A 27463-nucleotide genomic window follows, 5' to 3' on the forward strand; every position below is an offset into this window, starting at 1 on the left:
CGAGTGCGAACAGATGAAACTTTTCGTTTTTCCCCGACCCGTGGTTTCGCAAGCAAGAAGAAAGCCTTTCAACACACACAGTGCGCGGTGAGATGAGTGAGTTTTCCAAACGTGAACACACAATACGGGAAAGGCGAAGGAAAAAGGAATGAATGGGCGAAAAAAAAAACATCCTTTTCCATCGTGGTAGCGGAAAAATCAAACTTTTCCAAGGGCCTGGCTGCTGCACACACGATCAACATGGATGGAATGTTTTTGTGTTTCATCTTGTTGGTCAGATAAGGAAATCGGTGCAATAGGGAACAAACATTTTTAGCGAAATTAAAGCGTTTTTTGGAAAAGAAAAAAAAACACACATTCAAAACATCTTCCTGCAAGGCACGAAACCATCGCGAAAAATAGCAGAATAACGACCAACTACTATCGCTGACCAGCACGGCCATCGATCGATTCATCTTTGTGCTCGTTTACCGATGTACGCGAAAAAAAAAAACAATCTGTTGAAGTAGATCGTGATCGAATAAGTTTTTTGTTTTGCACGTTGTTGAAGATGGTTCCCAATGCCGTTGTGTGCGTGGGTTCTACTTCGTTGGTCATCGGCCCAGGGGTCGGAGTTTAAATCGGGCATTATGAAACGTTTTTCAAGCACGGATGATTGATGTTGGGCAACGATTTTGGAGCATTTTATCGGTCGGTGAATGTTTTGAAGAGCGAACATTCTGGCAGTGTCTGATGTCATGAATAACTTTGATTAAATAGCGTGTCAAGGTTTCATAGTATGAGGGCTTAGGACATAAGACGCACAACTTGAGGATGTTTTTATCTTTAAAAAGTCGAAATTACAAAACAAGGTGCACTGGTTAGAGCAGTATTTAATTTTCTTGGCGCATGAATATTTCTTCTTAAACAATATTTCAATTGTTTGAGGCAAGCCTTCTTTAACCTTAGAGCAAGCTTTGTGTAGTTATTGTGAATAAACTCTAATGTATTCAATAATTCAATGCGAGTAATTCGACCTTTTCAACGATAAACAACTAATTAACCAGTCCATTTGGCAGAAAGTCAATGATTTTGTTGTCCAAAGGAAGAACAGCTCTGTGAAACCTTACGCAACATTCATCGCGCGGACCACACGCAGCTATTGTCATATCATTCCTAACCCAAACAGACATAGTTCCTTGCCCCTCCCCAATTAAAGCCTAATACAGCAGGCGGTACACCGAGCCTTTGAAGTCGGTTCACGAATTAGTTGTCATGGGCGGGTTCGACATTATTTTGATTTGTAACTATCATGTTGCCGAAAGGTCCTTTACCCCTCGTTGGCGCCTGCACCCAGCGATCCGAAATCAATAATCGATGCCATCAAATGTAATCGCCATTTAAACGGTCGTCTTTTTTCTCCCCCCCCCAGGGGGTTGGTTCGTTTGTTTCTCTCTGACTCTTCGTCGCACAGTGCGCGCGACCTTCTGGCTGTCTTCGTATGGCGGTCGCATGGATTAATCACTCGGAAAGCTTTAATCGGGAACCGGGCAACCGAACGCAAACGCGCCGAATGATTATTTAATGAAGTCCGCTCAATGCTGTACCAGCTTGGGTACAGCCGGCCGGTCTCGTGGGTTGGTTCGCGTAGACGAATGTATTAATTATTAATGATGTAGCATTTGTTTTTAATCAACCCCTTTCCGGGGTGTCCGCGGGACGTCCGCTTTCCGTACCGGAGCTGTCGATGATGGTAATCGCGTTTCGATAATTTTCTGTGGCGGTGTGGAAGCGATATTGCAAAGGCGGAAGCGATAAGCGTTTCGGAAGGAAGTAAGAAACGGCACGGAGCGAATGATACTTTCATCTCCATTGGGAATGACTAATTTTATTAAAGTTTGATTGGGATTGGTACATTCGATTCGGGCATTATTTATCTAACGATTGATTGTAACACAACACCACCGTTTCGGGTTTGGTAGTGATAGATTTGATTGGAACAAAACACCGTCGTTAGGTGAGCGTGACAAAAACGTTTCAAAACATTCCACCATAGATCATGTTTCCTGTGTGATTGTGATTTTTGGTTAGCGTTTCAGGATTTGGATTTATATGAACCAGTTAAATGCCTCGTTAGTCCTAGCGAATATCGCATCAGTCGTTTAGTCCTTTCTGTCTTTTCCCAATTTCCCAGCTGGTCATCTCGCGATCAATAAACCTCCCCCTCCCCTTTCATGCAATCCCAACGAATGCGTCCATCCTTAAAAGGCAATTTTGCGCCTTCACGAGTCGCGCGTCAGCCTAACGAGATCAATCAATCGAAGACATTGGGGATTGGGGAATCTTACCCGAGGAAAACGTGACTCCGGCGCCAATTTAGGCGCAACTGGCGAAGAAGAGCGTTTTCGCGATAAAAAGGGAGCAAAATAATATAAAAAAACCCACAGCAAAACACAAACACCCATCCGGAAGTGGCGTATAACGAACACAGAAATCTGCGTGTCAGAGTATCGAACAAAAACAGAAAAAGAAAAAGGTGATCTGGCGGATTTTGATGCTCCCGTGATGCATGTTGAGCGGAATGTGCTGGAGGTGGAATCGAATTGATTCAGGCTTTCAATTTTGGGCAATCGGTTCGAAACAAAACACACACACAGACACACACGTCCTTGGTAAACTTCTGCCTTCATCCCGATGGCAGCGGGCCAGGATTCACCGTGCGTGTGGGATATTGAATAAATTTTTCAAATACGCAAATCGAAACCGGATGTTTCGTTCACGGAATGGTTGGTTGTTGCGGTTCGGGATTCGTTTGCCTTTTTTTTGCGCTGTGTCATATCTTTGGACAGCGGAATGGCGCAGATGCGTTGATGCGTGACAAGATTTAGAGACGTCCTCGCCGCTGGTTGCCGTTCGAGAAGAAAGACAAATAGAGCGAAATCCAAGCGAAATAAACCAAAACGAACACATCGGTACGAGGATTTTTCCCTTTTTTCTCGATCCAACAAGTGGTAAGGTTTTACGATGATTTTCGGAGAATTCTGCTATCCTATTTAAGCCTAACTTTTGCTCCGAAAATGAAAAACGATGAAAAGCTTGGGCATTTTGTGGGCTTACATTTAGATAAAGGTGGATCAGGTGTGGACCATACCTTAACTATAATTGTCTTTTTATTTACTTTAAGGTCATTTCTAACATTTCTTATCCAGCAACACATTAAATTGCAATTAAGAAAATCATACTATTGAAACAGTATTGGTAGGTAACCCGAGTGTCTATTCCCAGCGACCCACAACGTCCCCAGTGCAATTATGCTCAACGCTTCGTTAATTTTTCACACTCGAATGCGGTAACGTAGGGGTGGAAGTAAAATTTCACTTGACAGCGAATAAAGCTGAGGAGTGGTATGCGTGTGTGGATGTGTTAAAATCTTTGAAGGCTCAGCCACAAGGTCAATCTAGCGGCTGTGCGGGAGGTGGTGGGTAAAGGATGTAATTAGAAAGTCATCTGCTTCGGTAACGTCTCATATTAACTCATCAGTAGCAAATTAAAACTTTAAGTCATCGGGAATGAGAACGCTGAGAGTGCTGGTGTAGTGTTGGGGTTAAATAATGATGATGAGTTGTCGTAACATTAGGCAAACATTAGCAAACCAATTAATGGCATACAGTTTTGGATGGATGGAAATGATATATTTGGTACGCGATGTCTACAGGTTTCATATGCCTTTGTATGTAATTGTATCCCACTTAGTACGAATCTCTAGAAGAGTTAGCAGTTTTTAGCCATTTCTTAATTTTAATTTATTTTTTCTTTTCTTTATTTTATTTTATTTTATTTCATATTGATGCCTGATGTATCTAATATATCGAACGGGCATTAAGCGAAATAAAATAAAATAATTTAAAAGAAAGAAAAATGTTTGATCGTTGCATTGAAAGTACATTTGATTTTCAATGATAACAAACTCAAATTCATGCCACATAACAGCTTGGTAGTACAAAGTTTAATGTGAATTTGAACAATATATCCCTCGACGCGAACAGTGTGCTCGACCTGGTCCAAATATTTATCAACATTCAGCACCGTCCACGGCCAGTGACACGCAAATGTGTTGACAAATTTACAAATCATTGACAACACGAAATAATCGTTTCATGCAAATTATGCAAAAGGATGTGAAATTCAAAACCTAACATTGGTGTCTTCCCGGGTTTCCGGTGCATCCGCTGCTGGTCAATAGTTGTACGATCGGTATGATCGTAACGACCTCGCACGTGACTTCGGTTACAGTAAATCATCGATATGTGGGACGCCCAAAAACGCTGGACAACTTTCGACGCCATTACCGATTCCGTATCATAAATCATGGGCCCGGGCCTTCAGCATAACCGCAAGTGCCCAAAATGACACTCGAAAGTGCTCCTCATCACACCCTAAAATGCAGAGCTGGGTGCTGTTGAAAGGGGGTTGCAGTAGGGTGCCCTTTTTGGAGCAGGCACACGCAGGCACACCATCATGAACAATCGTGCATTTTGCATCCAGGATGTTAGTGTCCTGCGACCGGGACGACCGGAGTCCAATACTCGTGCCTCGTGGGGTTTTCGGAACCTTAAATCATCACCGGATCGTCGCTGGAAAGCGGAAAGCACAATGGAAGCGAGCTGATCCGACGTAAACGCAAGCTTGCAAATATCTCGCAATGCAATTCGTCAGCATGGGATCTCACAAAAAAAAAACTGTGCATTGCAACCGAATCGTAATGTATTGCCAGCTTCCTGAGCTGCCACCAAGGGTGTGTGAGCGAAAAGGGACTTAGAAAGGGAAAAACATGATTGCAGTCGAGCGCTAGAAAGGAAAAAAACACCGACAAGTAACAAACTCCAAATGGGGTGATTTAAATTTTTCATTGTTGTCCGCTCGCTTCTTGTGGGTGGCTTTCCATCAATTCGAACCTGGTGGCCCCTTCACAATGACCGTCGGGGGAAATAAAACACGACACTAACACGGACACTGATCCCGTGCAATAGGAAGTGCGAGTGAGTGATGGAACGTGTTTTAATGTGGTCTGGTTGCCAGCCTTACTGCGCTGCGCATACCGATATGCACACGAAATGTGCATCTCAAATCCCGTGCCGAGTGCGTAGACTGGGTCAGTGTCGGGTTGCGGTGCAAAAGATGATGAATTATAACCCATCGACTTACTCGAATCGGTTTATAGCTACGTTTTCTCCGTCCCGATGGTTCCGAGTGCATTTTACAGTGCAAATGTGCTCTTTGGGAATTTTTTTATGGATGGGCAAGAATGATGCATCTAAAACCCCCGTTCCGAGTAGGGTCGGGCGTGTTTGGCACTCGAACATGTACCGATGATCGAACTTGGTTTCAGGTTCTTCCGGTGATCCGATACGCACCAGGGTACTGGACTTATCAATTCGGAAGTTTTCACAATTTCGGTCATATACCTTCCTGTGGTTGTCTTTTCATTCACCCACAGACACACATCCAAATACACCGTTGCACTGCATGAAAGTGTAATTTTTCGTTTGACCGTGCTGATGAACAACCTCCACCCCCTGGAAAACCGGGATCCATTGCAATCGATCATGAAATATTGCTACGGATATTGGATACAACTTGGCAAACTTTTATCATGCTCGAGAGGATTGGGGAATCGCATGGGAACGATACTCGACCGTTGCAAATTGCAACCACGCTGCAAGTGTATGTGTTCTTTTTTAAGTGCAGTAAAATGAATAGAACCATTGTACGCGCTGCATATGGTTGCGTGCGGATTCTTTCTTTTGCCTGAATGGGGAATGAAGATGTGGCTGGTCGAAAGAGAAATGTGGTATTAAATTTCACGTTGCAGTTGAGCGATCTTTTCTTTCACGGATCGTATGTACCTGCACTACAATGTTCCTTTTCCGAAAGGCAAGTCAGTCAGTGACGATATGAAGCAGCGAAATCTTGCATTGCAGTAGCATGCGGTGTGTTTTTTGCTCTCGTTGCCTGGTAACAATTGGATTGCAACATTTTCCCCGCAGCATGCTGTGTGTGACAAGTTACGATAATAATTAAATGATTTCTTTGAATGCTGCATTTGCGACTGCGGTTAACATGGGGAGAAATCAATATTTAATTAGTCACTTTATCGTATGAGATAAATTTTCTAGACGAGCATACTATTGTTGACATATTGATCAGTGATCCAAGATCCAAGATCAGTTTATGTCCTTGTGCTGCAATTATTAGCAGCGATATAAGCAAATAAAAAACAATTAGCTGTTTACCATTCGGTGTAGCTACCTTAACTCTGCCGGGTTATTCGTAGTCAACCATTTAGACGTTTTCATTGAGAAAATGCACTTTGAGCACGGCATACTATAACACTGAGACTATGGAGAAGGAGGCAACTCCAATCCAAAGTTTCCCTGAGATGAACGATACGTGTGTTAGAAGAATGGTGCGCCAACCCATGCGACAATGTGCTCCAATTCTGGTGATTTTACTGACTACCCGGCCAATATTGTGTGAACTAATAGCTCCGCGAGATTTGAATCTAATCGACTTTTTGTTCGATCGTACCCGAGAACGATTCTGTATGATTGTATGATTACCAATTCGACCCGGTCCAAGAAGGCGACGATGAAAATGTTGTATTCGTTACTAAAATACCAACAACCATCACATTAGATGTGGTGCACAATGCATATTGTAGGATTAAATACACTTTATCTGATATCCCTGATCCATTCTAACGCAAGTTATTACTTCCATTTCAAATTCATCACCTTAATGGAATGACACATCGCAGTGCTTTGTGTTGCATTTAATAATTTAAATGTATGTCTCTTCCATTCCTCTTTTTCTCTGCTACAAATCCCCGATAGAACGTTTCATCATAGGAAAATAATTTAATCATGCTTGCACCGCTTCACATGCTTTTGCCGACGCACCGCATGTGGCTTTTAGGGGTTTTGTTTTTCCTTTTTTTCTTGCAGATGCATATCGTGCTATGTATGGTAGAAAAGTTACACGAGTGCAGGGAGAGTGCATTTCGAAAACATAATCATTTACCTCTGCCGTGCTAACCAGACCGTAAACTGTGTCCCATAAAACATGTGTGTCGCCGGCACATGAGAACGCACGTATGTTCACCCGATTCACGGTCACCGAACGGGAACGACCATGCCGAGATAAGACGTGGTGGCACAGGTGCATTAGATCCTATCTGAGGCTGTGATCAACCGCTTTTGTTACGACGCGGTTCCATGATTGGCAAGTGGATGCACTCAAGGTTGCATTCGTTGCGGCTCGTTCACGTCATATCCTTTGGTAATTAAATCTTTTCATATGGCTAAAGTTAACCTCATCTTCCGCACGCGGAGCATGGTCTATTCGAGTTACCATCGATCGGTTGCGGTCGTTTTGTGTAGCTTATCAATAATACGCAGCACGTACTGGCTCGCTGGTTGGGAGGTTGTCAGCCAACCAGGTTAAGCTTACAGCTTTTGGGGGAGCATATGGTTTCCGAGCGCTACTCGTGCGTTCACGAGGCAGTGAGTAGGGATCTTCTCACTTTAAACAGGTCTCGGTGAGTTCATTTGGGAACTTGGACTTTGTTTTGTACTCGCCGGTTAAAGTTTCGGCTTTAGTTGTGCACCGAACCGTATCGGCAGCGTAAAACTTACAGTTGAAATTCTAGTGCTCCGGGCCCAAAAAAAAAGCAAACCGTCGGCACGCACGCCGAGCGGGTCAAGTACGGAAGTAAACCTTTTCGTCTTTCCATTAGCAACTTACTGGCCCCTCCCGGCATGGTATGGCATTGAGGTGAAGAATAGATCAGCCGCAATGCTTCGTTAATTTTTTCGGGGGAATTCACCAGTTCTGTGGTTCGTTTTCGTTCCGTTTGCTGTATATGTTTCCATATCCCCCCCTTGGTATCTAATTTAACGCTCCAATCTTCCGCAACTTAGCGGGTAGCGAAGAGATTCTATGCCCAATACCATACTTTTCTATGCCAGCTGAGCGAATAATGACTATTTATGCTACCCCGGGATGGTTAACGTCAAACGAAGCTAGAGAGAAAGAACCAAAACCGTACTCCACGAGCGTCTTTTTGGTGAAATTGTTCGAATAGGTAAGCTTCCCCTTTTGCCACGACCCAACAAAAAAGACACCGGGGTTTGGGGTTTGAAATGGAAATGAGACAGTAATAATGCGCCCAAACGGTGTGCGGCTGTACTGGAATGTCTTTGGAAAGGTGCGGTACAATCAAAGTAGCACATTAAATACGGTGTGCGTCGTTCTTGGGGCTGTTGTTTCGAAACGTTACATTACGACGATTTCCCCGTAGAAAACAGCACCGCTAATGAAACAATGTGGCAAGGAATGGTTGATGAAGTGCTTAATAATTTACGATTGCTTTATGGCACGTGGTGTTACGCGAACCGTGTATTGAACCGCGATTTTGGTGGAGATGCAGTATGTTTGTTTAGTTATTCTACAACAGCCGGACGGGAGGGATTAGTTTCTTCAGTAGGAAAAAGGGTAGGTGTTTTTTGAAACATTATTTTTTTACTAATTGGCAGTAACAGCTAATAAATAACTCGGTTAACCCTACCTTATGTATTTGTCGTCATTGGGGGAGTCACTGAAATGGAAAGATAATTTGATTGTTAGTTTGATGTATTGAGGTTCAAAGATTTTTATTATTCATTAAATATATAAATGTTGTGAATATATTTAAAGATAGGTAATCTATTTTTTTTTTAAATTAAATTCAAAAATGTATACCAGTAAGTTAATTTTGGGTAAAATTAAGGAGTAGCAGCTTCATTTGTTTTGTGTTAAGGATTTTGGCTGTGACTGGTAAAGTTGGCACTCAAAGCATCCACGTGCGCGTCCTAGATATAGACTTCATTTAATGCTGACAACAACCTCTTGGCCTAAGTATTTATATCGCCGTACTTATGGGAACTATCGAATGCCATACAACCCTTTGTGCGTAGTTGGTCCAATGGTTGCCGTTGATATCTCGACGACAATGACACAGAAAAATGATTGGAAGAAGAAGGTACTCAAGACATAAGGAATTTGGACACTCTTTAAGCAGGGCAAGTGGTTGTAATGATTCCAGAAGCAGCACTGATCTTGACAGTTACTTTTCTTTGCTGACATGAAAGTTTGATTGAGTACCAGTTTTGCAAATATGGCTGCTTGCGATTACCATAATGTATCGATTGTTTGTCAAGAGCTTTTATGTTTTGGAGTAGTTTCTTTCATTGATAATTCTGAACAGCCGTGGACTCCTGGAATTTTACTCCTATATTTTCTATTTTCCCTTAAAGATGCTTTTGTTATGGAGTAATTCTTTACTTTCTGCACTACATTCATCTTCAACAAAATGGGTTAAGTATAAGAGAAAAAATGGACGCCATATTCAGACAGTAACTATTTGAACTTCGTACATGTAAAATGGTGTTTCCATACGCTTTTTCCTTCTCTAATTTATTTCTCCAAAATATGTGATTAATGAGTAGAAAAAAAATCCACTAACTACATATTTATTGAAGTCTCTTCAAGTAGACCGATGCATGAACATAGATAAAAGCTTCTTGTACCGATAAGACACCAAGTATCAGTCTTTAACAAATGAATTCAAATAATATCAGAAACTGTAGAATGTTTTCCCTTCTCAATCAGGATACTAATTACCGGAATCGTTGCGTGAAACTCTTTCCCACACAAATACACTCTAGCTGCTGCTCATGTCAATCTGATGCTCTGTGGTAGAACAAACGCCAGGCAAAGGCTGCTGCGTTTCCCAACCCATCGTACAAAGTCCCACGCTAAGCTGATCCGATTGCAACCGAACCGGACTTTCGTTTAATTTATTCACGCTTCACCTGTCAATCTTTAATCGCATCAAACTGCCGATACTCGCGTCGCACCCGTTTAGGAGAAGCAAATGTCCTGTCGTTAATGGAGGGGGCGCAAATTGTGCTACACCAATCGGAATGGCAATTAATTAGTCGCATTAAGTTTATTGTCGCGTGTCGTCGAGTACAATCACGCGTTCGTAAAGCTGTTCAAATCATCCGGCTCGCAACGTACGCTGAACGTTGTAGCGATGCTGCGATGAACCGCAATGGCCGGCAAAATGGCGTGTATGTGTGGCCGCGTGCACTGCTTATACCCACGCCGTTCTAATGGTGCTTTCGGCGCACGTCATGTCGACAAATCAATCATCATGACAAACGACCCGATTCGCTTTCGGGTCACGACGGTGTTCGGTAAAGCATTGACGGTTTGCCGTTTGTCAAACGCCGGTAGGAGACATCGGTGATACAGCCACCAGGCAAAGCCCAAGATGCTCTCAATTTCCTTCGGTGCCGTACACCGGCCCGACGATACCTGGAGGCCCGAAAATTGGTTCATTAATTTTGGTCTCTACGGCGTTCAGCTTCCGTTCCTCCGGGGAACGACGGAGTTCGGCGTTGGTTTCCACCTTCGAAAAGCAACGTACTATCAACGCCATTCTTATCAAGGACATTCCAACGCGGACGTTAATGCTGGAGGTGTAGATACTGGCGATAGACAGAGAGAAAGAGAACGAGAGAGAAAGCAAGAAAACGATACCCATCCAGCATACCTGTCGTCAGCGTTGGAACCCTCCTTAAAGGTCAACCCCGTGGGAATTGTGCTCACGCAGCGGTGGAGTTATACGACCTCACCACACCGCACCCGGGAGCAACATGACAAAGTTAATAAAACATGTGCTCGAATAATAATCACATCGTGTGCTTCACGGGTGCACGAGGTCAAAGTGATTTTTTCCACCTTCGATTTTCGCACTTTTCACCGTGCCATGGTCGTCCCGTTCGCTCCAACAGCTTCCATTTTTTTCCAAGCGCTCGCACAACCACATGAAAGCACTGTGTTGCAGCAAAACGGGACGAGCATTCTAATGCCGAACCATTTGTTCAACATTTGCTGTTGCGAGTTTTGTGTTTGTGTTTGTTTCTTCTTTTTTTTCGCGTTCCTCCACCGGTTCGTCGGAAAATCTGTGCCCGGTTTCGAAACGGTGACCGTGTATTCGCTGAACCGTCGCCGTCGGCAGGATTAGCTTTAATTTCTGCTGACAGTTTGTTGGTGCATGAACTGTCAAAAAAACTTTACCGAGGCCAGGGTTAGTGGCCGTCGCAGGTTAGTAGCTTCCCTGCTTTCGGACTTCCTTTGGTTGTTGGTCTTGTGCTCGTGCTGCTTTGATGAAGAAGAGCAATTTCAGTTCGAGCGAAAAGCGGACAAAAAATACATGTTCGGTAAAAAGGCACGCTTACAGGCACGATGCTATATGATAAGCTCGGCACACTGATGACGGAGATACGGCCAGGAAGCCAAAGTACTCGCGCATGGTTTAACACGTGTTTTGCTGTCACACTAACTGGTTCGATGACAAGTTGCTAATCGGATCCAGCAAAGAAAGTTGAGAACTTTCTTCGAGCGAAATGAATGTATTCACCAATATTCGTGTTCTGGTTTGGATTTTTCCTTATCGTTGGCAGAAAACAAATGAACGAACATGGGAAATCATGCGTTTGGAAAGATTTTCTTTTTTTTTTTTTGATACGCCATTTTGTTACACATGCTTTGCAATGTCAGTTTGTGAAGTTTACTCCACTGCATCTGTATCACAACTCATTTCTGTTTTTCAATATGTTTTTTACAGAAGAATCGTGATAAAGGCTTGAGAAATATATTAAGTTACTTAATTTTAATCATCATTTATTTGATGGATTAAATTAACTAGAAGCAGGAGATTATTTTAAAAATAATAAAATATTAATATTACTTAATACATTTTCCAAATAAAACAAACGAAAAAAATGGTATCACACGAAAAACCTTTCAGGAGCCAAAAGTACGAATTTTTAAATGCCAATAAAGAACCACTTATGTCAGCAAATCGATGTGCCGTCGTTTTTAAGCGCCCAACTAAAGAGTTAGTTTTGTCCGCCTGAAAAACTGCCGCGTATTTGTAGTGTGCTAGCTCATGGGTTGTGGAAATAAATTTCCGCATCGTTTAATAGGGATGGGCCTGGGTGGGAAAATAGACCTGTGCAGAAGGAGAGAGAGGGAGAGAGAGAAAAAACCCTCCAGAATCTAAAAAGGATCGAGTTATAAGTATTTGGTGACAGTACGAAACTTTGCGCTCCCGCACGAGGTTTCCCCATTGAGATAAGGCGAACCACCGTGAAAGCTTGCGTATGACTAAAAAAGGCTCGTCGCATAAAGTTTTACCGCTCGCTTCCATTGTTGGTTCAACTTTATAATCGGGTGTATCCCGTGCTGGGAAGCTTTTGATCACAAGCGGGGCCGCTATATGGTGTGGGCTCATAGGTTCTGTTGATGCTATTATTTACTAGCTTGCTTGCGGTTTTTTTTTGTTCATACTCTCTGTCTCCACTTCTGGGTTATGCGTTTGGTTTTATTTTTATCGCGTGAAGCACGACGCCAGAAGACGACACTAGGCGAGACCCAAACGACGATAAACTTCTATCTGCGATGTTGCGGTTTGAGCGGGGAGCGAACAGCGATCGGAAAACTGCAGAACGATCAACTTTAAGCAAGGTGATTTATAAAGACTCCCACGTGCAAGTGATTTCCCGTTTCATTTCCCATTCTTTTCGCATTCTATCGCACGTTTAGCAAACTTTTTTGCCAGGCCTGTTTGTCTGTGCTTAGCCAATCGGACAAAAAGACAAAGCAGCGAGAGTATTCTTTCAATTCAATTAAAGTGCCTACCGAGAAAAAGTGAAAAGTTTCCCGTAGAAAACCGTTCCAGGAAAAGCAAAATGTTTACGGCCGTCTGCGCTACAAAACCCGGTTTGGCGGTAATGTTTGCGGAAAAATGAGAAACCGAGATTTAACGAGCCGTTTTGCGTCGGTGTATTGGGTTGAATGTGATACACACAACAACAAAACAAAACAAAAGCATCCGCGGAAATGAAGCGAAGCACCAATTCGATTGTAATGGAATGCTCTTGTTGCTGCCAACCGATTAACAAATGGAAAGCTAAGTTGTGCACTAGCGGTGTCTTATTTTCACAATTTGCTGCCCAACGGTTCAGGGAATCCGTTTTTGCGTGCTGTAATCTTGACGGTATCCTGGAAGCGGTCTTGGTTGAAGTGTTGAAATTTACCTCTTCACTCTTTGACAGATAACATTTGCTCTGATTTTGCCTACTTTACGGCGCTTTCGCTGACAACGTGACGCGGCACATGTGAGGCTTCTTACGATGGTTTAAAGTGGCGGAAGTACCCGGAATGCCCAGCATGGCTTCCATCCTGCTTGTAGGCGGGGTTGATTAAATTCTTCATAGCAGAAGGTTCTAGATGACAAGCTCGACTCCGGTATGAGCCCGCTCATTGTCGAACGGTATTTCCGGATTCTCATACTTCGAGCAGGAAGAATCATAGCTTCGATGCTACCGGAAGTTGCTGTACATGCTTCAGCATAATGAACGGAGGAAGAAGTGCCGGACAGTTCAGGGGTTTTGATTTCGAACAGATACGTTCGGAACTCGATTATAACCATGGTTAGGGAATCGGACCGAGGTTTCGGTACTCTCGGCACGGGGTGAGATTTTTCGGTGTGTTGTCATCACGTGCAAAGAATGCAAAGGAGAAGGTGCGAGACGGGAAAGCAGCTCGGTTTCAGTATCAACACGTGCCAAAAATGTTAAAACTAGTTCATAGAGATGGATTGGAGGTCAGATTGGCTTGCTGCTAGATGGTAGCGAGAAGGCTATCAGCTGGGAGAGAAACCGTTTAACGTCATTTTTGAGAATTCCGAGATGTTTATTTTAAGAGAACCCTGAATCCTCAGACAAGCCTCAGAAAGTTTTCAACCAAATTTCCTCAGTGTTACAACTAAGAAGTTTATAAAAGATTTAAATTTTATTTACCTCAACTACTGCTATTTCACAAAATTTAATTTTGATTCCATTTGTCAAAATTAACATACAGTCATCGAAGCTTTTCGAGCAAGCTTTTGGACGTTACTACCTTCTACAGCAATAAGCGTCGGAATAAATGCAAAAGCACGAGCTGCTTCTGTATGCACCACCCCCAACCTACACTGCACACCGTTATTAATGTGCTCGTGTGATTTTCTCTGTTTCGTTCTTTACCAGCCGGTCAGGTCATATTCGCTTCACCCCTGCTATGCGGCACAGGTAATTCGATGCTGTCCAGGAAGTGAAGTCGGAACGGAAAGAAAGGAGTTCCTCAACCGAAACCACATATTCATTTCAATTTCATTGTCTCGTCCCGGCCGGTGTATGACCACATGCGAACACACGCACCAGCACAGTGCGGTACCGTGCAAGACTCGACCGTTCTCGGGTAGGTCGCTCGCTAGTCGTTCCCGGACGGGGAAATGTTAAAGCTAAGCTACCAAAATAGCAGCATTTCCGAACACATTTTTCATCTCGCCGTCGAGCCAGTCGGGGGGTGCACATTGTTTCGGGAAGCAGGAGGAGATTTTGCAATTTCAAGCGACATTCACCGTTTTACTTTGATCTTGTGGGAAACGAAATGAAGGTAACCGATGGTAATTAAAAAATGAGAACATTAAAGGTTTGTTTTTAAGTAGTAAAAACTAATATGGTCACAAACAAGTCCTATATATTGATTCTTCTAAAATAAGCTACTTTTTTCCTTGATACACCACCTAAATGAAGGTGGAAACTGAAGGAATAGATTTACTACTTTATCCTTTCTTTTACATTAAGTCAAAATTCAGTCATCCGAATCACTCTAGTACTACAAAATTCACTTGAGGAAGATGGACAACTTCCGTCCAGCACTCACAGCTTTTCACTCCCTCGGGAACACAATGTCAAATGACAGTTGATCTTGAGACCATCGTGATGGAGCAGAGCGTTTGATGTGAGATTATTGGGAGCATAACCACGACAAACGGTAAAGCATGTGGGAAAACTTTCCCCTCACTTTAGCATTTCCATTTCCCTACCACAACTGACCATGGTGTGTGGGTTTGTCACACAAACATCAAACACTGGCACAGTGCACGAGCTTGAACCGTGTGCACTAACGAAAAAGGGGGTTTATGTTACAGTTTTTCCGTTTTTTTCGCCTCTTGACTGTCTCTTTACTGTTGCAGCTTGAAAGCAGACCAAACGACTGGATGACCATTGAGGGACCGTATTCTTGAGAGAGGACTCACCACAGCGGTATCATGAATATTTAGAGAAAGGTTGCAGTGTGAATGGGTGTTTAATTTACTGCTACTGTACTGCAACTGTGTCTATCGCTCTTACTGGCTGACAGTGGAAGGATCTAGGACTCTTAAACTAAACAAGTGCCGAAAGTTCAGATGACTGGCAAGCTTGTGTTTCATCTAGTGGATGAAGTCATTGGATTGTGACTTGTTCAAGTCTATCTGACAGTAAGTCTTTTTCAACTTTTAGACAAGCATTATACCTCAAAACCTAGTTATCCTAAGTCAGATAGTATAACAATGGATGAAATCTAAAACAACGCTTCCGCAATGTCACAGGTTTTTGTAGTATGAGCCAGGGTGAATATGCAATCGTCTTCATATGAAGATGATCTCTTGAAGACATTTTTGAAAGCAGAAAGACATAAGGTATAATTAATAAGTACTGCTGAATCGCGGACCCGTCGAGAAACACTCTCGGCTTTTTAAGCTTACAATTTCGTTTATTTTTCACATCAGTTTCACAACATTTTCGTTCAAATCCAAATCGATCGCATCGATTAATCCAAAGGAAGGCTCCTTGTCGTAGGCGCCTCCTCCGAATTATCGCCCTCTGCTGGGCGCTAGCTCAGCTTACATCCTGTAGTACATCCTAACCCTAGCACGATCGCGTCGTTACAACGTGACAAATGCCATTAGAGAAGCTTTCTTACAAATAATTCCTTTTTGGGACAGTATATTGGATACTAAAACTTAACCAAAAACTCCAAAATCTGGTTTAAAATTGTTTGTTTAGTTTTAACAAACACTAAAGATTGAAGACCGAAATTCGTCGTTGCGCCGTATAGTCCAGCCAATGGCACTTGCAATAGGATAATACGCATTGTATGCGATGGTAATCCTAATTAGATACTGTATTCAAGAAATCCTTATTTATTCTAGAAACAGCTGTGATTATACACTGCACCAATGTAATCCAAACTGATAATTTATTTCATTGCCGAGTAAATACCGCTCAACCCACGGAACCCGGCCAGCTAGCCATCGTACGAACTCGGTTGGTGCGTTGGTTGGTGCTTCTGCTGGCAAAGCTTATTTCCATAACCGCTCATTTCAATTAGGCGCCTCGCATCGAATCGTTATCGATGAGTTGCGGAGGTCGGTTCGGGCAGGTTTTGCCGAAACAGTTTCACACTCCACTGCACCGCCAGCTAGCAGCGGAGAGCGTCGGGTTCGGCACGGAAAACAATCATCCGCAGTTGTACAGCATTTGCATCCGCAAAACAGCTGTTTCCGTTCAATTGCAGCGTGCCAGGACCGGGCCACTTGGTGTCGTTCCGCATGGGTGCCTGTTGGCGATGGCGTTGTTCGTTAATTTGCTCACTGCCGCGGCATCAGCTGCACCCGAAATGTGCGCTTTTGTTTTGTTGAGGTAGCAGCGACACCCAATCAAGGTCGCCCCGTATTGTGCGGGAGAGTACCTTCCGAGGGATGTGTGTGAGTGTGTGGTGTTTTTTTTGTTCTTAGTGAAGAGTAGTTTCATTTTGGCGCACCACGCCAGTAGAAAGTCAGCAGCTTTGATTTTACGAAACGATAGACACACGGTACGGTCTAATGATGTTTACGTGCGAAAAAGATGCTGGCGATGGTTTTGGATGGCACACGGCGTACTTTGTGGTTTGGCTCCAACACGTGTGACTTTGTTATCACACGCGCGCTTGCGAGGCCCGGTGGAGAATTAAATTAAACATATTCAACACCGGCGCACCGTTTGGGTTGTTGGTGCGTTTGCTGCTCGGAACGGCACGGTACCGGCTCGATCGTGACGATAATCTATAAAACCGTCACCGCCAGTAGCGATGAGCGTAATTTGGAAGTTGATTTTTATTTGCATACTCCGCCATGATTACTAACACGCACGCATATTAAAATCGCTTCCAATGAAATGTCCCTATCGAAGAAGGGGTTTATTGAGAGCTGAGAGCGTTAATAAAACACAAATTAGGTTCGACGATAATGATGGCAATGACACGTATTTCCTCGCTTGCCGGGTGAAAAACTGCTTCTGGGGATGGGTGTGTGATAGCTGTCAATCGGCTGTTGGTATCAAATTTGAACAATTTGCACAACACTCGTGATGAAAAGCGCTCCTTACGTACGTGGTGATGTGGGGGGGTAAACGAACTCCTTCACATCAGCTACCGGCGTGTCCAAGTGATGTGATGTGCATGCAGTTTTGTTATTTTATTTCAGCTTTTGCCCCGTTTGTTTGCATCTGCGAGGGCAGAAAAACGATTTTAAGGCCAGGTGTCAAACGGTGACAGTAACAAGGGTTGTCAACGGGTTTCGGTTCGATGTCATTCGAATGTGACACCCGCGTGGAGCAATTGGCTGCAGCTGAAAGATACGGAAGTATAACACTGAAAAACGTGGGGGGGGGGGGGTGAAATCGGTCGAAATAAACAAAAGTGTGTCGTCAAACGGGAAGACAATTTAATGCAAAAACATTTCCCGAAAGGTTTGCGAACCCCTTTTTGAATGTGTTTATCGATCATGGTTGGGCACGTTGGAAAGGGGCGAAAATGGGTTGGGTGAGTAAGATGGCCCTCGAGCATATTTCTCGTAAGCTTCTTTAAGTTACTAAGTGTAAGCTCACAAACAGACTCACGGTTGTGAATGATCGTCGTTATAATTCATGTCAGAATGTTGCCAGGTAAACAATAGAACTTCATACTCCGTTCGACCATTCATCTGCTGCTGCTGCTTATTACATCCCCAAAAGATGTTCACCGGGATCGGTGTTCTCATACGTTGGCTTGCAAGCTTTTGCATGCCTTGTTGAAGCTGCGTGTACAACCGATTCCTCCCATTTACATCAGTTGGAGGATTATCTAACTGCCACATACCGTTACCACCCATCGTTCCCACACCAAGCTCCTAGGTCGGTAAACATTATGTGGCTTTTCCTTACCACCGAAGCTACCTCAGTGCTAAAGGAGGCAAGGAATTTTATTATTTAATTAAAGTAAACCGAAACCGAGCGCAAGCTTCCAGTTCCAGGGCGCAAGGGAAAACCCCATGGCATTGGGATAAAATTAGATTCAACTTCACCTTCGCGCCTGGTCTCGCACGCCAGCGTCTTCAGGTGGAGCAGTTTGCGTTTGACTTCATGGCTCAGGGAGATTAACTTGAGGCGGGAGCCACACTGGTTTAATTTGGCTTTCGGCAAACACAATCGGCAAAAGGGCTCGATGCTAATTCGAAGAAATCGCAACGTCAGTATGCCGAGCCGGCCGGTCTGACTGTCGTGACGCGCGTTAAAGTGTGAAGATCGTGTGTTCCGGATCTTGTGGACATGAAGCTCGCCTGGAAGAACGGCATACACGGCGTACGTTACGGAGTTTGCAATTAAGATGTCCTAGTGCCGCATCCTCGCAGTGAGTTCCACCGATCCCGTCGTTTCGGCAAACAATCTGTTTCGATTCGAGTCGCAAGACTATGTGCGGATGTTAATGGAGATGATGAGGATGGTAATGGGCGTTGATGGCGTAATGGGAATCAGCACTACCAGTGCAAACAAAACGAGTCAACCTCACCGACAGGCGCCATGCGTTGAAGGGAGAGCACCGTGTGTGCATGATTCAGTTATCTTCGGCAAGGTTACGCATCTGGGCCACAGTCGTACGCAGTACGTCGCTGGGTTGAAATCACTGGATTGCTTCTTGTGGTACGACAAACGGTGTTGTCATTAGGGGTTGACCATTAGTGTGGGCAAGATCCTCGAGTGTCGCTAAGAAGATTAGGTCCATATCGTTCCCGAAACACCAGTAAAGCTTGCCGTTCAGCCTAGAATCCGGAAGTTGGTCTGGGGCGCTTTTTTTTTGTCTTCGTCCCTGCTGCAGTGACATTGTAGCGCCCTGAAGTGCACGCGTGAGGATGCCTTTGTGCGGGGTGTGTAAACGAACACTAAGCCCACTTGGACTGCAACCTTCCGTGACTTGGTAGATTGGTAGAATTGGTGTGGCTCGGGAACGAACCTGCCGTGTACTCACCGTGCTCGTGTCTGGTGAAAACAAACATGTGCAGACCGCCATGGGTACGGATAAAATGTCAATAAATTCGTCAAGTCAAATCCCCAGGACAGAACACACACACACACACTCGCACACGGTACACGGGAAGCCTTTCAACGAGCCATCACGAACCGTTTCACACTAGACACACCAGACCGGCACAACAGACAGCGCGAACAGATCGGAGGTGGGAAACAGAGCAGGCCGTGGTGGAAGCTTTAATTGATGCGATATTTGGTTTTGATTTTTGGAAACAATGAAACAAGATACGAGGAGACGCTTTGAAATGACCGAGTGTATCTAGATTAGCTACCTCACCAATTTTTGGGCGCAGGTTCGTCGCTTGTAATTGGTCCAATTTTCAATCCCCAAACTGTCCATCAAATGACAGTCCTTTCTTCCCTTTATTTTTGGCCGTTTGAATCTTTTGTATTAATCTGAAACCAATTAACTGAATTGTAGAAAAATATTGCCTACTCATGCAAACTACGGATCGAATCGCCTTCGGGCGGATCCGTTTGCTTTTGATCGGTGATTTTGTGACGTTCGTATGATCATGGTTGCGTGGTAGGTTGCCGGTAGCCTAGAATTAAGTTTTAATTCGGCTTAGCGTGTTCGCTCAGCGAGCTCGCTGAACGAAGCACTTTCGAACCCACTGTTTAGAAGGATTTTATTTGTGTAGATCGATATCGCGAGTAGATGGAGTGGCGTGTTTCAGGTTAAGCTTTACAAAGTAATCGTTTTGTTTGTTTTTTTTTGCAAATTATAAACTCCTTTAGATGGTTATTGTTACTGGAAATAAGGGATAAAAATTTATTCAAACGAGCTTTAAAACTGTATGGACTAGAGAAGATATGAAGTGGAGTGGATTGTTGTTGAAAATGTGCTTCCCATTTCCCACTATTCCCACATTGTTTTCAATGATAGAATAGCTCAACCGTTTTTACCAAGAATGCCCATTAAATTACATTCTGCCCAACTATCTCGTGGTGCCCATTCCTCTACAGTTTTGTTTTTAATCAACTGTTTGTTTCAGCTGGAAAATTTACCATCACTGTGAGCACCGAGTACCGGTTTCGCACCAAGTTGCAGTAAAAAGTAAATAGCATTTTGCAGCAAAAATTGATGTAAGCGATGCAAATGGGATCCTTTTTTACTGTGCTGAGCGCAAAACAAGCGTCAGTATTTGATGAATAGCACCGGGATTGTTGATAGACGCATCGAGTTTTTCACCAAATCATACCACAGGTGCAAGAACGATCGTTTAGATGTAGAAAAAAGGTCCATTTTCTATTACCGCTGCACCGGTGGTAGTTCGTTAGTGATGCAACGATTGTTGATTTAGACTGTTTTTGTGTGTGTTTTAGTTCTGCTTGGGAATAATGTTTTATGAATTTATTTAAATAAATCTCTTTTGAGAAGTAGCTTTTACCACTTAGTTTATTAGCATAATAATTGCTTCGCCATTTGCTACTTTAGTCGCAAAAGTTATATGAACAATAAAAATTGCCCCAAAAATATTTTTTTATGTAAATATTATACATATTTTATTATTTTCAGTTAAAGATACACCCATGACGGGTTAGAAACACTTCGAATGACCAACTATTTTACGATATAGTAATTGAATCGGTTTGTATTGAAATAGTAGCATGTGCGTGTGATTAACGTTTATTGATTTAGAAGATGCCAGGCTGTTTTGATCGGATTCAAAAGGGTCGAACGGTCTCTAAAGTGAATTATTTGTTTATGTTTTTATTGTGTTCTATTTTATGGTGAAATCAAAACGCAACGATTTGAAGGTCCTTCACAACAGTTCTATAGAAATAGCATAAGTTTGCTTGCTTCGCTTACTGACTGATGGTCTCTCCCTAACCATTCAGGAATCTGGAATGTTATTTGATTCTCTCTTACCTTAGAATCGTGTTCAGGTTACACGTTGAGGGATGTTACAGGTCTTGTTACCACCATGCAGCAAACTTGCTGCATGCATCAAAGCGAAAAAGGAAGGTGAAAATTATAATGTTTGCTGCTAATGGTCGCTCGCACTTTTTTTTTATTTGCTTAGAACAGGATTCAATTGTAGTTAACACATTTCAACACACACATACACACACACTTTCACCCTAACACAATCTCCTCTCTTACCGCAAACATGTTTAAACACTGTTTTACACAATCAATCACTGTGACGTTTTTTTTTTCTCGAAGAAAAATATAATATTATTCCATAACGCTTCACTGGATAGATTGTCAGCACTGGGTCAGTTGTGGGAAGAGGAAGAGAAAAAAATGAATGGAAGAAAACTTAATACATTTACGCGTAAAATTGCTTCGCCACCCGTCCCACCGGGTCTGGTGCATCCGATAATCCGATCTGCAATTATTGAATTACACTCAACACCGGCGGCATCCGGTTGGTGGCAAGTTGTACAATTACACCTCGACGGTGGTACCTGGCACACGACGCGATCCTGACGGGTGTAAAGCAAACAACCCCGTCGGACCGTTGGAGGGGGGGGGAGGAAAGCTTTAGACAAAACAAATCGACGATAATCCGATAATTTTACACCGGTGTTGTTTCCCTTATTCGTTAGTTGCTGTTGTTTTTCCTTCCGCGAAAACACCTGGGTTGCTTCTTTGGAAGCGGTCAGAAAGGAGCAAAGGTATTGAAGCACTCACATAAACACGTACAGAAACAATTATTCACAAACAGCTGCAGAACGGTTAGTGTGCTGACTGACCACCACAGGGTGCCAACATGGACAAAGCGGCCTTACGCGCCGTGGCCAAACAAAGTAGGGCCGCTCAACGAAAATTTATGATTCCCGCCTAGCGATTATTTTTTAATTGTCGTTTCCCACAGGTCACAGAACGCACGCGAGAATCAAAGCGGGATTCATATTCCTTTCCACTGCTGTTTTGGTCGCTTTTATCGTGAATTATTAAAATGTTTGATTTTATCTAGAATACATACGATTAAATCACTATATCCTGTGAGATTTTTTTTGTGATAGGCAATCTAGCAAGGGTGCCATTAAGCTGGATTAAATGGGAATTTATCAAATACTAGTCATAAATAGATAAATCCTCCCAGATACACACACTCACACCGCGCTGGGAAAATCACATTTTCCTTCTTTGTATTGAAGAATGGATCAAGAATGGACGCCGTCAACTCAATCCCGACCGTGCGCCTGTGTGTGGCGTATGATGCGCAAAAACCCTCGTAAATCAAATCCGCGCACTTATTGTACAGTAAAACACCTCGCACACCCGAAAGCTTTCGACCTCACGCTCTCAGAACGTACAGATGCGCGTGGCAAACCAGAGGGATAACAATAAAATCAACCCAACGCTGTCACACATTTCCCCTTAGAAACCACACGCCGTACCTTTCGTACCACAATTGCGCAAAGTTAAATACACTACGCAAACATCGCTGCTGGATAGAACTTCCAAAATCACAAACAAAATGTATTCCACCCGGTGTCAACGGACGAGAACGCACGGGAGGGTGAAATAAACGACAGCCTAACAAAAAAAAACGCACGCACACTCACGGTTTAACGGTTTTCACGCGGCGCTTATGCGACGGACCGGACCCCGGCGTATGCTGCCACGCGCGGCTAGGTTGGGCAAAACACTGACGAGTTTCGATCAAAATCATCGCGCCAGAACCGCGTTGCGTGTGCATCACGGCGGTGAGCTCTCTCACTTTGTTGTGCTCTCGCATTAACTGGGTTTAGCAGGGCAGAATACGTATTTCACGTCCTTTTCGGCTTGATTAACGTAGAAGCGCAACATTCTATAGTTTTTCCTTAACTTAACAACAATTTTGAATAATTGTACTATTGTAAATAATGTTTTTAATAAGAAATTACAGGTAACATCGACATCACGTTTGAACACATCAAGCAACCCTGCACACACTCTCTCTCTCGCTCTCTTGCGGCAGCTTCATTTATGCTGCCAGAGCAAACGCAGGATTATGCTGAGGGGTTCATTCTGCCGATGAACGTTTACATCGCAAAAATGAACCCACCATAATGAATGGTGCACAATTTTAAACAATCAGCATAAGAATATGCTACCCGTGCTAGGGGTGCATTGAAGCTGATTGTTGAAATAGGTTTGAATTATACTCTTTCCCTTTTTAGTTTATAAAAAGGGTGTCCGATATGCTGAAGGGGAAGGATGATGCATAATGTAAGGCCCCTCCATTCCATTGCCGCTTTCTCTTACTTCTTCATCGTACCTCACCATGGTAAGGTGGTTTATGTTCGCGTGCGAGTGATATTAGTGTTATTATTGTTATGTTCATTGCGCTGGACGAGATTGGCCGAAAATTGGTAAAACAAATCCAATGCTCGGATGACAGAATTTTCGGTACAGATTTTCGCCTACCGGTTTGTTTATGCTATGTTCGAGTTTAGATTTTTCTGTGTTGTTTTTAATGTTACAGTTCGATTGCTTTGGTCAAACCGGTAGAAGCGACACGTGCACGCTGGTGATGAGCATGTTTGTTTTGTCGCATTTGGAACACGTAATTGCAATCGGTGTGTGAAAAGGTATTGATGTGTGCAAGAAAAATGGGAACTAACCAGAGGATATGTTTGTAAATATGTTATATTTGATTCAGTTCTAGTCTTAAACATATATCTATCTCTTATTAATATGTCTTTTATTTTGATGGTGGATAAATTAAATAAATCTATTACAAAATTATTCAGCTTCAGCTATTTCTCTGTTTTGTTCACATTGACATGTTTAACAACATGCTTATTTTACATAATAGCAGTAAGTAAAAGTTTCCATCAGTGCTGCATTTTAGAGAGGAATTTTAATATTTAAACACATGTTAAACTAAGTGCAAACAAAGTTGTGTCGCTAATATTCCGAAAACAGATACAAAATAAGTAAGTAAAGTAAAGCCGTTATTAAGAAATGAGGTATAAAATCGTACATCAACATGATACTCGTTCGTTTATCTTTTCAAACGACATTTTATGCGAAATTTATGGTTGAAAATGGTAATTTCATTTGCTTTCCAAAGAAGAGGCCCAGCTGCCTTCCAAAATCATATTGATTTGTTTATCTCTGGAAAGATACTCTAATCTTTGATTGTTATCCCGTGATCCTGTTGTTGTTTGAATTGGTGCTGTGTGCTAAACAACTTCAATTTGAACTTCAGTTCATTTATTTTTGCTCCATTGCACTGTGAAGCGGTGAAGAATTTTAATTTGGTTTACCAAGAATTTGAACTCCTAGTACATTCTGCACCTAAAAAGGATGGATTGGATGCTGTGCGTCGATCACAATATCGAATTCTTTCTTATTTGCAATTGGCCAATAATACAGAGCGCATATGCGTAATTACGTCTAGATCAAACATTCGAATCCATTTGATCAAATTAATTCAAAGAAAGTCATATTACGCAAAGAGTCGGGCTAGAAATAAGATGAATTCGAAGAATTTTTAACGTACCCTTATCGTTTTATTAGCCTCCCTAAGGTGGAACGGGTTCTATTTTATAATGTTTATTGGGTTGTTTTATTATTTGCAAATAACGTGTTTCTAATAGCATTACAGCTTTTGTTTAGGCACGGGAAAATACAAGAACCAAAGTCAAATGGTGAAGTTCAAATTCATGAGACGTAAAGTCCGCACCGGGCACAGAGCAATGACACTTTGGGAACGTATTTGGATTACAATATTTAATCGTATGCTTTTGATGTTGTCTACCAACGGTTATGCTTTGGAAACAGTAGCAGTGCGCAAGCACACGAGAGCTGCCAAACAAAAGTAAAAAAGGTGAAAGAAATTTGATAAACGTATCCCACAAACCGTTTGATTCGGGATAAAAGGAACGTTCTTTTGCGTTTGTACACATTTTGTCCTTGGAAAGGATTTTCCAAGCAAAAGTTAAACCAATGCTGTTGCATTTTAAGAACGGCCCGGGGGACAAAAAAGGTAGCCCAAAAAAAGGTTCTATCGTTCGTTCTTGAAGCGTGATTATACAAAATGAAAAACATCCTTTTTTTGGGGGGGTGGTGCCGTTTTACCTCGCTTGAGGTAAACGATACTCGAGGAGGATTCTCCGGCCCGTCGGACTCGGGAAGCATTCCAAGCGTGATAATTGAATGAAATTGCTGAGGCAATTTTGCAAACCACTCCGAGTCCAACTCCAACATCAAACAACGAACCTACAAACCCCGAGGTACGAAATGATGCAGAGTTTCCCGGGGAAAGTGAAAACTATTTCCGATTAGCTCTTCTGAGAACGTTCGGTATCGGTGCGAGTTGAGTAGTTGAGCATGGGATGACGTATGCTAAAAACAATGCACAAACCATTTCGGGTTGGAAAGCGTTTTGAGATACTTTCACTTTCTGGGCAGCGTACCCTGAAGCCCCCTTGTTTGCGGGTATTTCTTCCATTTCTTCCCTGTCAATCATTCTCACTCGTACGACGCATTTCCAGGCGCAGTGGCGCCTTTTGCTTGGGTCGATTGCAGCATGAAAGGATGAAGATGCATGAAAGGAAGGCATCAACTTTGCTGATCCGATTATGGTTGGGAACAACTAACTACGCCATCAGATATCCCTTATTTGCTTCCGTTCTGTGTGTGTGTTATGGTTGGTTTGGTTTTTTTTTCCACACCGAAACGGGTTTCCCTCCTCCGAGGTACAATAATGCCGTCGTTGTTGATGAGATAATCGATCGTTTCCACCTTTCGTTTTGGTGGCAGTGGGCAGAGGGAACTGGTCTGCCCAAACATTATACAAGCAAAACAGCATACGTACTTACACCGTCTGCTTGTGTAGGAAGAGAACAGTGGAAATGGCCACAAAACGGAGCAAAAGAAAGGGAAACCCCCAAACACCAAACGACGCAATAAACATTCCATCAATCTAATGCCATCAATTGATACGCCGTGCGGATGCAATTTACCCTGGGCCGATTCCAATTCCCATACCCGAACTCGCCAAAAAACAAACATACACCACGAGCCTAATCAAACGTTTACATCCCGTAGCCATAATTTATGCTACTGCGCATCCGTACCTCGTTTTCGGGGACAGCTGTGTTGCGCGAAGACACCTTTCGGCTTTTCCGGCGTGCGGCCAACTTTGTTTTTGTTCCCCCTTGCAGTATCTGGGAGGTGCCAGTGCACACGTTGCAGTGTGTAGCGGGACAAGGACGTCATCCCTTATTTTGAGGGTGCTTGATTCGTGATGCTTCCTGCTGTCGGGTTTTTATGTTCTGTTTGCTTTTGCCTCTATCTATTCACTCTCGGGAACTGAGAGGAACCAAGTGCAAGTTGGCACCCTTGTCCAGAAGTGGATAGCGGAAACCAGTTTTGCCAGACAGACGGAGTCGGAGTTCTGAGTCTGTATTGTTTTTTTTTTTCGATATGTCCATGGCGTCCAACCCGTCTTCTGTCGCGGCTTTTGAAGCGATTTGAACCATCAACGAATTTTCAACAATTCTGCAACAGGGATTTTTTTTTTCTGGTCCGGAATCGGGTGAATGAAATAGATTTTCATTTTTCGGAGCTAGCTTTCAAATCACAACTGATCCGTTTGATACGGTGAGTGGTGTGTGTAAATGCAAAAGGAACCGATCTTACGAACGTGTTGTTACTTCGCATCCACCAAGGTTTGTTGTGTAGCAAAACTGTTGGTGGGCCTTTTTTGCTGTTGGGAATGTATGCCCACGAACGGCATTCACCAGTGAGCTGTGCCGCCATAATTGTAATCATGTTTGGACGTCTCCTATTACCATATCGTTCGGGCCACAAGTGTACGGGTCACAGGATTTACGAACGCACCGGATAGTGTTTGTGAAGGGAGGAAGGTCCTGCCGAAGGCCACACGTGTGCCACAGCAGCATCCCTTTTTGGACCGTTTCGGCACCATATGGACGCAACAAACTGTGGTGGGATAGAACAAGACAGCAGCTACAGTGCGCTACGGCCTTTTTTCCGATCGAAACACGCAAAAAAGTCACATACGTGCGTACGTGGTAATGGTTTTGGGTAGACTTGGTTCCTTCCGCTACATTCCAAAACTTTCACAAATTGATTCGTTAAAGCACAAAACCATAGCAATTTCTGCGTGTGTGTGTGTTTTGTTTGTTAATGTGATTATACCTTCCAG

Source organism: Anopheles marshallii, chromosome 3 (genome assembly GCF_943734725.1).
Source record: "Anopheles marshallii chromosome 3, idAnoMarsDA_429_01, whole genome shotgun sequence".
NCBI lineage: Eukaryota > Metazoa > Arthropoda > Insecta > Diptera > Culicidae > Anopheles > Anopheles marshallii.